Here is a 12,753-nt window from a genome sequence, read left to right as displayed (position 1 = left end):
ACAATGAAAACACAGGAAACGTCTGGTTTTTTTTTTTTCCTTGAGCCTTATTTCCCTCATCACTGCACGCGACTCTCATGGAAAGCAGTACATGTTCAAAACGCTCAGGGTTTAACAAGCTCACCACACAACTTGCCCTATCTGAGCACCGTATGCTGATTTCTGAGCACAGCCTTCCCTTCTCACTTGCCCCTGCTCCAGCGTGGGACACGGTCAGCATCCAAGGGCAGGCAGCAAGGCCTGTCCTTGGAAACATAAAATATTATGGAATCTGCAGCAGTATTTACATGAAGCATTTGAGAAAGCACTTCTAGGGAATTTCTTCTTTCCATTTTGACTTAGTGCTATTTCCTACCACTTTCTAGTGCTTGGTTTTCCATCCTATCACTGACACAGCCTTCCAGTATTTCTGCACAGCTGACTTGCAAATAGCAGTGTAGGAACATCGCTGCCTGCAGGATGTATCTGCCATTTCATAAGAAAGAAGTCTTTCACAAACACTGTTTGCTTAACCATCAGAAGCATCTGCTTGTCACATTCAGAGATCACAATATGTTCAGGAAACAGTCACACGGATCTGAAGTGGAGTCTCAGAAATTCAAATAAATCATGAAGTGCCCTTTGACTGTCGACACTCTTCAGGAGGGAGCCCAGCACTCTGGTTCAAGACACTTCAGTTCTGTACCAGCACCAGCCTCGGAGAGAGCCACGAGAGAGACATTTCTTTTGTTCTCCTCGTGAATAAGTCCATCTTAACGCTGCCGTTTGTTTTTATAAATCCAATTCAATTTCTAGCTTTAATTTCATTCCAAGTTTCTCTCTCATTAGCTTCTCCAAAAAGAAGGCAGCTTTGAAGTTGGACAATTCAAAACACTCTGATTTTAAAACTTATACAATTATTTTGTGTGAAAAATATGAAGCAGTAAGATCACAGTGGCCACAGTTTAGGTTTGAGTACCATAACCTACCAGCCCCAAATACTCCGTATGTGTGTTCGATTTGGTTTGATATGCTACTTATAACCTTACCTTGAAGTTCTAGAATTATTAAACAAATAAATAGTAATAACTACAAAAAAGGGAAAAATGCCACCGCCATTCCCACCCTACAGACTGGGAGAAGCATTGCTGCTGTGCCACCTCAGACACAAGTTGAATCCCAGCACAACCTGCCAAGGAACTCTTGCTCCTGGTAAGAGCAGCAGCATCCTCTCCCTTTTAAGAATGATTTTCCCCCTTGGAAACAGATCCTGGTCAGTTTTTGTTCAGAAAAGAAGGATCTGTTAGACAACTATGCTGCAAAAATAATGCCATGTTCTGAGTGAGTCATTACTTGTACATTTCCGATTTTTCAGCACAATAAGAACTTAATTTCCACAAGCGCAGGCAAGAGTGCAAGGAATAAAAAAACAACAGAATCCACCTTCTCCATTAGTCCAGCAGCTATCTATGAACTGCTCCAAGAGGTCTTCCAAAAATAGCCTAATAGCTTTCCTTGGGAACTCCAGACCAGTGACCAGCACCAGGCCCTCAGCAAGCTGCAGGGGGGAGGGAGGAAAAGCAGAGGGTCCAGTATGTTCCAATCACTTTCCTTATCTTTTGGTACCGATAAGACCTTCCCCTTACACATATCAGACTGCAGGATATTGAAGGGGGAAAAAAAAAGTCTGTAACTACTGTAACTAAATAAATTTAGTCACAATATTGAGAAAATAGCAAGAATGCAATAAGCAAAATAATCCAATCAAACATTCAGTCAAGATGTAGTCTCTAAAGTAGTAGCTTCAGAACACAGTGTTAAATACAACATACACTGTAATTTTTTGCTACAGCATAGGATGAGGAAATAATTCCCAGAACAAGTCTTTCTTTCACTAGAAGAAGATAGTATTAACTAAAATTTTGATTTCTGTTATATATATATATATACAAATATTTTAAATTAATGCACTAGTGAATTAAAAAGAGGACAAAATCTGAACTGTCAATGCAGTTACCTATAGTGACATGCAAAACACTTAGGAGTATATGTTAGACTTTGGGTGTGCAACACATAAATAAATTTCCTATAATATTGACAGAAAAAGCCCTCAATAAAATTTCTAAGTTACAGCAAGAGTTTACATTCACGTTCTTACCAATAAAATTCATTTGCAAAATCCTCAGCAAGAAACCCTAAATACATCACATATATCCACTGGCATGTGGGCAGCATGCGACCCACACTTGTGCCCTAACAGCTATCCCACGATCTCCCAGCTTTTCCCCCATGGTAGGGAAAGCCTAAAAGTCGTGCTACCTTCTAAGGCACCATCGCCTGCAGCCACAGCACTGCTGCTCCCAGGGTCAGAGCAGCACAGAACAGGCAGCATCTCACTTCCCTGCCTAGAACAACCCTGTTGCCTGACAAAATAAATGTAAAGTTTTATGAAACAAGCATTTCCAACAGGGACAACAAAGCACACTTCTAGTATGAAAGTAAAGCTATTTTTCTGTATATTAAAGTATCAAAGCTTTGAGCTCTTAATGACAGTAACAATTCAGGGAAGCTGTTTTGGTGAGCTGCTCTCTGGAATTCAAAGCTTTTTGCACTGGAAATCCTGAATGAGAAAAAAGCATGATGCCTACTTGGCTGTTTATCTTTAAATACTAATCCAGGATTCTCAGCTTTAATGCAAATTTGTTGGTTATGGGTTAAACTGCGGGCCTCACTCTGGAGAACAAGCCCATAGGAAATGGGTCTGCGATGGGTCCTTTGATTGCTGCAGGCTGGGAAAAAGGTTACAAGCTATGGCAACAGGCTTGGGGAATGTAGGGCTGTGCTGGCAGTGCAGCACCGAGGAAAAGTTATTGAAAGCTACTTGCAAGAACTACAGGATGCTTCTAAACTGAGTTGCTAACTGCATCTCCTGGGCAAAGTTTCAACTGCATCTACACTATACCCATTCCAAGTAGGGTCTAATGCTGCCTCTTCTTATCCAGCAAAGTCAAGAATTCACACTCACGTCCTGAATCCTTGTCCTGCAAAGCAGGATTACACCACCTTGATCCATATATCCAAAAGCTTCCTTTACAAACCCAGACCTGTACACAATACCAAACAAGTATCAGAAACAAGGTAAGTTTGGCAGGGGAAGATCTCCCTGTCTTTAAGCGGCAGCTATTAAGTCTTTGTGAACTCTGCATCTTTTCCACAGAGAGGAAAAAAAAAAAACAAAAAACAAAAAACCACCACACTGTAGCTATACTAAAAGCCAAACACCTTAAGGGCACACTCCAAAATCCTGCTTGGTTATGGCACATCATTTAACAATTTTTAAAAATGCCTCATATATCAGATATTTCTAATTGTTTTTAGTTTAACAAAATATCTCCACAAATTGATCGTCTTGTCTTGGCCAGAAGCCTAAAATTCAAATTGCACAGTATTAAGGAAATGTTAAAGAGCAGCACTGTGACTTTGTGAGAAGAGAAACATCACTGACCTGTTTAGTGAGGTTTTAGCAAATGAAAATAAATATTTAAAAGTTGGTGAGCAGCAGAAGGGTTTCGACAGATATTGCAAGGCACAACCAGAAAAAAAAAAGGTAATTTCACATAAGGAATTAGGTCAGATGATTACACTGAAAGATAATTAAGATAAGGTTACTCAATTAATAGGCAGGATTAAAGATACACTTAAAATAGCATCATATGAGCTCTTCCATGCACAAAGCACAGCAAAAACATTTCCAGACCCTGCCTGCAGCCAACGTGTCTCCTGCACACTAAGAACTCCTCCACTTGATTCATGTTGCATTTCTGAGCCACTTCAGGGGCTCCTTTGCTCTCATCACCACCTGAGATCAAAACTGCATCTGAAAGAAACAAATCAAACTTGCTCCCTTCATCTGAACGGGTCCAGCCCCTGAATGGCTTTTTTCTGCCTTCTAGTTGCCAGTTCTGGGAAGCAGCAAAACTCACCTACATGGTAGGAACGAGACTAATCTGCTGCTTTACTTTATAAATGCCTTATCCACATTCCCACCAATTTGTGTTCACTACTGTATGTTTTGTGCTCCTTAAGCCAGCGGCTAATGGAGGAGAGGACAAGAGGTTTTTACACTTTGATTTAGTTTGCAAAACTGATTGGACAGATTGAGCTGCTTCCCCAGAACTTACTTAAATACGGTATTTTTAGTCATGTGATGAAATCTATTAGGAACTGAGGAAAAAAACCCAAATGTAAAACAAATAACTAAATATAAGGCTATCCAGCCAAAGATAACCCAGGGCTTATGGGATTCTGTTCATTGCGTCTGTCAAGAACATCCCGAATCCCTGCATAAAAGTCCTTGTTAAGGCTCAGCAGAGACAAGCAAACATTCAGAAACTCTCAGCAGCCCATTTCCTACCTCGGTACGCAGATTTACAGCTTCGTTTCTAAAGGCAGGAGGAGGTGAGCACTGTGCCGAGAACAGAGCTTTGGTCCACAAGTGAGAAGATGTTTCTAGAACAAGTTCTGGGAAATGTTTAAACCATTCTCTGGTTTTACAAAGGGTATTTAACATGTAAGCGAGCGGTCTCAAACCTCACGGGTCTCTGTTCAAGCCCACATTAATCACTTGTATTTTATGAATCCCAGCGCAGCTTCACTGCCATAAAATACAACTCAGCATCGCTAAGTTTGTGAATTTTTTAAATCGAGTTACAGATTTATGTCACAAGACATTATGTGAACGCTTAAATCTTAACCAACAAGGCAAAAAGAAAGACACTAAATCACAAAAGCCTCCGCTGGTTAAATGTGTGAGCTTCTTTACCGTAACTTCATTTTGTGCACATTTCAAGCCTTCATCGTTTTTTTGCCACGAGATACGAAAACGATTCAAAAATCTGAAGTGGAACCATGGTTGGGAAAACAACAATTTGGTCTCCTTAATTCTACACCACTTAAAGATTTTCATATCCAAAATACTGTGGAAAGAATATTTGCTATTTTAATTTTTATTTTATAATTGTTGTTTTTCCTTTTGGGGATATACAAAAGGTTTATTAAGCTACAGAATGAAACACAAAGTGACTTTTAGAGGCAGGCTTTTTTTTTTTTTAATCTGATTCACAGAATTAGAAATTTCAGAGTTTGTAAAATGTATGCATTTAAAAATAGAGCGACACCAAATAACATTTAACTGCTGCCACTGGGGAAAAGCCCACTATTCTTACACTGTGTGCAACTCTGGCTGAAGTTTACCACCAGAAAAGCTTTACAATATTACAGTCTACTCCTAAAAAGGCACGACCACATCAATGAGATTTTAAAAGCACTTAGCAGCTTACATTTAGGCTTGCTAGCATTAAACTGCAAACTGCGTATATCATTCTTCACACTGAAGAGATTAAGCATGGAACTTGTCTTACTTGAAAACAATAATTAATAGGTGGAGGGTTTTTTCTTTTTCTTTTTGCAAAGTAGCAATTTAGGTTTTGTGAATGCAATTCTCCACCTTCCACTGAATTCATGAGGAACGAAGCCCCACAGCTGCCATGATTCCAATTCTGAGGGCTTCAGCAACCCTAAATACACCTTTACTCAAACAGAAATCCATTCATTTGAGCTCTACCCACGCTTAAAAAACACTCAGCCCAAGAAAGTCACTACAATAAGGGTAGGTTTCTTTTCTTGGGAGTTTTAAGGAAAACTGCAAATACCTCCTAGCACTCCACCCACTGTGTTACAGGATATTCTGCCATAGACGTGGGAGGCTTCAAACGTGGAAGCTCCCAATGTAACTACAGTCACTTTTTAAGTCAAGACCTCAAAAAACAGAAGAAATCTATTTTTTTGGAAGAGTTCAGGTTGGAAGGATTTTTTCCTTCAGATACATTTCACACATTTCGACCAGTCTTCTTCCTTACAGTGGCATCAGCATCCCCAAAGCACCTCAAATCAGACATTTAAAAGGAATACTTAAAACTCTAAGACACACTCTACGATGGCTGATTGAAAAAAAAAAAAATATAATATATATATACACACACATATATAAATACAAATACATATTCAAGCAGCTCTCTTCAGAAGAAAAAACAAAAGGTAGATTTCTTTTCCAGCTTATATGACAGAAGTCATCGTAGATATGGCAAGGAAAGCCTTGCTGTTGCTCTCTGTATTGAAAAAGCCACAGGCAAAGGGAAATTTCAAATCAGCCTTATCAAAATTTACATTCCTAGCCCATAAATTTGATCACGCAGATTTCTTCATATCTCAAAAATATTTTCCCAAACTCCAAGTTCTGTAAACGTAGCCAACAACTGCTTCATTTCCCTGAGTTTTCATGTTCCTGCAGAGATTTATTTTTTTTAATGGCTTTGTTACATTTTGTTTCAAATTACAGTTAATTAAGCCATCTGTTGGTTCAAACTATGAGAAAGACCATAATTGTCACTGTGAGACAGGACACGGACAGCCACCTAACCAGGAAGGCTGGGTGGTGGCTCTGCAATATGTGGGACAGAAGGTGCCCAACGTGCTCATCTCCACCAGAGGTGGAGAGATGCAGGTGTGCTTCAGCAGCCATTCCAACAAGCAGCTTTTAGGCATTTAAGAACAGCAACAACAACAGCAGGAAGCAATCAAATGAAAACAAAGCAAAGACACTCCAGAACTCTGCACTTTCAACCAGATAGAGACTGGTTCCAGTAAGCACTGCTAGCAAAATGCCAGCATTTTCCCACTTCAACAACATACTCTCCCAGATCTCAAGCCTCTCTACAAACACCATTTCTGTGCAGCTCTGGTCAGAAGGAAACGATGTTGGTGTTCAAACAGAAATCCTAACTCGGAGCATGGCTCGCCCACTGAAATGGAGAGTTCTGGTCCTCTGCCCTAAACACCAGCCCACGTGAAAACTACTGACACCCTCTCAGGCAGCTCTTGGAGAGGCCAGAAAATCATCTTTCACTCTGAAGGCGGCCTCCAAGAGCCAAAAACCAAAAGTGGAAAAACTCTTTGTGTTTATTTTGAATTCTAGATATCATAGCTTGCAAGGTTTAACTCTGCTCTCCATTTAGCTTTAAAAAATGTATGAAGTATCAAAGTTTCTCCTCAATTTACATTGATCTAGTCACTTCCGACAGCACTGACGATGGTCCCATTTACACCCTGTATGTCTTCTGAAGTGTTGAAGCTAGCCTAGCTCCAACCAACAGTACCCTTTTGCAAAGCTGAGATGACTGAGGTGCACCTTAAAAAATCTATTGCAAACAGCAGCAACCAAGGACCCATTTCAGCCACAGCCCTGGACAGTGGCAGTGGGGAGGGCACACCGTCAAGCACATTTGCCAGCTGGGGACAGTTCTGCTTGGGGAGATGTGTGACTGAAAGCAGATTAGAAATGAGCCCTTGCTGTAAGCAAAGCAGCCCAAATAATACAGCTGTCTCATCTGGATGTGCCCTGCAGCACTGCTGCTGATGACCAGGTGCACAAAAAGGGGTGCAAGAATGAATTATCAGCAGGGATTCCTGCACCTTACAAACCCTGCACCACTCATGGCACATTAGCTGTGACTAGTGATTACCTCTGGAAGAAGCAGCTGCTCCAATTACCATAACCTTCTCCCAGCATGTCCATAATGAATTTGGGTATTTTCTCTAATTTGCTCTTCTTTCAAAATAACAGAAAAATCTCAGTTTTTGTGCTATTGTTTTAAAACAATACTACTGACAAACACTGCTGTTCCCACCCCACCTCCCCTTGTAACCCACTGGGCTCTTTGCTTGGCAACCTCAGAAGTTTTGTTTTGTTTATTCTGCCATATTGCCTGAAGTATACAGAATTACTCAGGAAAACAAAACAACAACAAAACCCAACAAGCTGTTGTGAAATTTTCTGAACCAGACTGCATCATTTCCCCTGTTCAATTGCTTTGGAAGTGTTCACCACACCAGATCATTCACAGCAGTGATTCAAACAATTCCATGAAGGCTTCTATCATGTCACTGCAAGACTATGATCTTCAACATCCACTCATCCTATTTAGCTAAGGCAAGCAGGAATGATGCTTTAGCTCATTTACTACACAACTGCTATTCATGTAAAAGCCTACTTTAGCATTTATATTTTAAGCACAGTGTAAAAGTCTATCTGGCAGGGTAGGTTTCAAAGTTTGCAAAATCATTTATTTGTTACACCAACATCTTTGTTCCATGTGCCAAAGTATAATCTTGTACTTAGTGCCATTATAAAAGCAGACCACAATGCCTGTACCCATTTCCTTCTGAACGGGCATTTTAGAGAACTATGTTGATGTTTAAAACTGATGTAGGAAAATTCACTGAGGCTTAGCATTAAGATGAGGTGAAGGAAAAGATACAAATACAGTACTGTGTTTCCCATTAGACGTCCACCAATTATTTCTCACTTTCTGCCCAATATTTTAAAATGTTTTTTAAATTTTATCTCAGATTGCCTTGGCAAGTTTTATACTTCAACAAACACAAAATTTCTTCTAAGAAAAACCTTTTCTGATTGTTCAAATGTGACTTCATGCTAGTCATATCTGGCAGTTAACTACAGTCCCTGAGCACGTGTAACAGTTCGATTAACTCTATCATCTGCTGATCTCTGCAATATCCTCTTTTTTTGCAGACAGATTTTTACAATATCAGATAAGCCTTTGGAAACATGAAAACAATACTGGAGTTCTAGCACAGCAATGATTTCCATTACACAAATAAGCTTTAATGGAGAGGGCTGAGTGCACTGCTCCTCACAGACCATCCTGCTGAACAACAGCGCAGCTACAAGCTGAACAGTGCAATCAATAAATTATAGAGGTAAGCTGTTCCCACGCAGTTCTAAGGCTAAAATAAATTACAGCAGCTGCACAATAAAGAAAAAAAGTAGCCAAGAAAAAAAGCAGCGCTCTGGAGTCCAACTCAGAGTTGAAAAGCCTCTCTCTCATCTCACACAGAGCATTTTGGAGTACAGTCTGTATTTTAGCCTAGATTTATTCGGCTATTGAAATTACTGCCATCTTTATACAGTAAAGTTAAATAACGACAAGAAATGTTTCCAAAACTCGTATGGATCTTTCTTGTGTCTCTGAACTGAGATGCACAACATGCCAGCAGCAAGTTTTTAACTAGAAGCTCAGTGACTATAGCAGAAACATCCCCATTGAAGAAATGCCCCAGCTGCACACTCAGTATGTCACCGTCACCCTGAGGAATGCTTGTACAAAATACTGACCCCAAGCCTCTGCCATGCAAACTGGCAGCCACATTAATTGCAAAATGCAAACTTACCCACTGTTACAAAGTAGTGATATTCATGCAGCAACAGTGCATGTTTGAGATCACCATGCAAATGGTTTTGTATTACAGCAATTGATGTATTTTAGAGATCAGGATGGCACAGCTTATCCATTAAATTAACAAATCACTTACATATGTAACATTGTCCCCTTCATACACATTTTAGCAATAAAGCTTATTAATCCCAGTAGCAGTTCTAAATTTAAAGTTTACTATAATATCAAGAATAGTCAAATGTTGAAATAGTTTTAAATCAAACAAGCATGAACATGAACTGTAAACACAGGAGCACACTGGGTGACTTGAGGCAATCTGTGCAGGAATGCAGAACAAGCAGTTTCCTTTTGAAACCCCATAGCATGAAAGGACTAGCAGCTCCAGCAGCAGCCGGAGCCCAGCCTTCCCACCGGCTGGAGCAGCACAGTTACACTGCTGCCACTGCAGCCTGTTGAACTTCCCCAGGCTCTTACCTATCCACGGAAAACTAAGAGCACAGAAACTGAAGGAAGTTATTCAGTACAACCCAGCCCCAGTGCTTGACCACCCCTCCCTGCCTGGCTCACATCCCAACTCAGAGGTGGGTTGGATGCTTACAGTTCGGTACTGCAACTCCTGTGTGACTGATATTTGCTTTGAGATAAATTACCTTTACAGTGGTACTTTCAATCTTTGTATTTCATCTTTCATTAAAAAAAATGTAAAATATTATGACAGTCAAATAAAGTAATTTTAACCAACAGCTGAATACAAAAGAAATGTGTTCCTTCTCACTGGGCAGCAACATCAGCTTGATCCTCGACCTCTGAGGGAGACCCAGTGCCCAAGTGAAGGCACAAAAGCTCAGTACTGTACACAGCTCCCTTCTGTACCTGCAGCACTTTGACGAAGAAAACAACACAGTTAAGGTTCCAGGCCTCAGGTTTGTTTACTATGTGTCAGCTTACCAGCAGATCTACTTCTCTATGTTCTGTACAAATAAATAATTACTTGTCCATGCACTACAAAGATAATCTTCCAAGCATGAAACTGCTGTCTACAGACAGATCTACTGATCCCAATTATCACCAATCTGTCAGCAGCAGAACAAGTCTCTGTGCAGGCGTCATTTAGAACATCACCTCTCCAGAACAATCTGAAAACCCACATCACCACAATGCACAGCACTATCATTTGGTTTTGCAGTTTAAAAAAAGGCTATTTTTTATTTTTCTGCTTAGAATGGGCAGGGGCACGGTGATATATTAACAGAACAATAATTCTTTCCTTCTAGCAGAATGAAAACATCATTCAAATAGGTGCAACCCTACATATCTAATTGGTGAGAGAGGTTCAAAGCACAACTGCAGCACAAATCCACTCTGGAAAAGAACCTCCACATGCTCTAACTTTGCAGAAGCTATAAAGTAGGTATTTCTACTACAGCTGATTTCTTAAACCAGAAATGCTCACTATGCATATTTCTGGGTAGAATAACTTCATCTTATGGATAATATAGGTATATTTAATTTTATACTTCTTCCAATACCTCTACTGCCAAATTATGAAGTCACCTCTATTATAAGAAACATTCCATAATCAATAGCTACTTGCATTACTTCTCAGCTTCAGTTTTGCCAAAAATAAGAAACTGCTGTGTAACCCTCAACTTGCATTCTGTAATAGTAAATTAAGATAAGTTTGTCTAATGGTTCTTGCCACTGATATTCAATAGAGCTTCAGCTTACAAACAATGCAGTTTGCAATGCAATTAACGTAACTAATTATATTGCAAATGACCAGCTGAAAGGATCATTCACATTGGAAAAGACTTCAGGTGGTCACTTAATTAATATCAAATATAAAAATGTTGAAGTAATCCTTTGTGAGATTACTTCTGAAGAAAGAGCAACTCCACTCTGACAGCATGCATTAAAGCTAAATGCACTCTCTCAAACAACCTTATATCCACACCGAAATAAGTTCCTTTTTTACTATACAGAATAGAGATACAAAGTGTTCTTAAAATACACAGAACTCCCCCACTGCTCTGACAATACCTAAGCTGCTTAGGATCTAAATGGATGAACTTGTAAGACCTTAAACTCAGGGGAAAACAGCGGCTGCCAGAATTTTGACATCACTGATGGGGAAATACTTTGAAATTCACTTTTGGAGGGAAATTGCAAGTACTTCCTCCTTTCCCTTTATAGATACTAAACTCTTCCTGTGTATTACAGAAATGTGTATTTCAGTTGTCTAGAGCCAAAAACAAATAAACAAAAAGCCCCAAAAAAACCACACACAAAAAATAACCAAAATGAAGAAAGAACCAGAGCTCCTGGCACAAGAAAATCAGAACCTGTACAAATCAACAGAACTATAGCTGACTCAAGAACAGGCTTCTGAATACAGTGTAATTAGTGAACTACACACCTGGCATGAAATATCAACGTTGCCACCAATAAGCAGGTTAATGAGCAAGGGTAAGCTCATTAGAGAACTAAGAAATGAACGTGTAACACCTCCAGAAGCACAAACAATCAAGAAGGCAGACACTTGAAACAGTCCTTGCTATCTGCCTCTAAACACTAAGTGTGCTGTGACAATGCTAGTGACCACAGCCCAGCATTAACCACTTTAGCCTACTATTAAATGGACACAATTTAGAAGTCAAAACCAGCATAAAAAAATGTCTGTGGTACTACTTCTGCAGAACTGTTTGAGAGCATACTATGAGAAATGACAGCTTGGGTTCAGTCTGCTCAATAAACTCTGCATGCTGGTAACTGGCATCTATCAGCATCTGTAGCAAAAGAAGCCGACATAAAGAACCCAGCGATGGGTCAAAGTGTGCTGGTGGGTGCAACTCACTGGATCCAGGAGTGCCAGTAGCAGAGATCCTGGGATGGCAGAACCCAGCTGGTGGTTAAGTGGCAGATCTGCGATTATCTCCTTTCTCAAGAGTGAACCAAAGCTCACATGTATTGGAAGAAAAGGAAGAACATTTTGTACAAGATGCTTCTCTAACAGATCACAGGTTTAGAAAAGCAAGCTGCTCATATTTCTATAGCAAAGCGACAAAAAACATTGAAGTTAGCTACAGAATAGAAATAATTCTTGCTATTTCCAAGCGAATTGCACAGACCCTTCACCAACAATGACTGAAAAAATAAAAACCACCCTACTGAATTTGATACTGAATTTGAATACTGAATTTGATTGGCAGCCTTGCTTCTAGGAATGCAATCAGCCCTTACCATATGAGATAGCTGCTCTGCACTGAATGGCAACAGCTTCAAAATGAGCGTTTGCCAGATATAAATACGTTTCTTCAAGGGCCAAAGCAAAGAGATTACACACTATTAGAATAAACACAAATCACTGCTTATTTGTTTAGACAAACTGCATCCCTCCTTCTTCAATTAGTAGACAATTGCTTTGATAGAGAAACTTGTACATGCTATGCTAAGTGAGTTC

General features: G+C 39.8%; 1 protein-coding gene across 1 annotated transcript in view; it reads right to left on the bottom strand.

Annotated features, from left to right (window-relative positions):
• Positions 1-12,753, bottom strand: part of PDZD8 (PDZ domain containing 8) — a 51,555-nt gene that overhangs the window by 34,813 nt on the left and 3,989 nt on the right. The gene's annotated exons all lie outside the window — the stretch shown is intronic.

This window comes from Centrocercus urophasianus, unplaced genomic scaffold (assembly GCF_019232065.1).
Source record: "Centrocercus urophasianus isolate 14NV4802_14NV808 unplaced genomic scaffold, USGS_Curo_1.0 seq_17, whole genome shotgun sequence".
In the NCBI taxonomy this organism is placed as follows: Eukaryota; Metazoa; Chordata; class Aves; order Galliformes; family Phasianidae; genus Centrocercus; species Centrocercus urophasianus.
The sequence above is the reverse complement of the archived record's forward strand: the minus strand, read 5'-3'. Positions and strand labels throughout refer to the sequence as shown.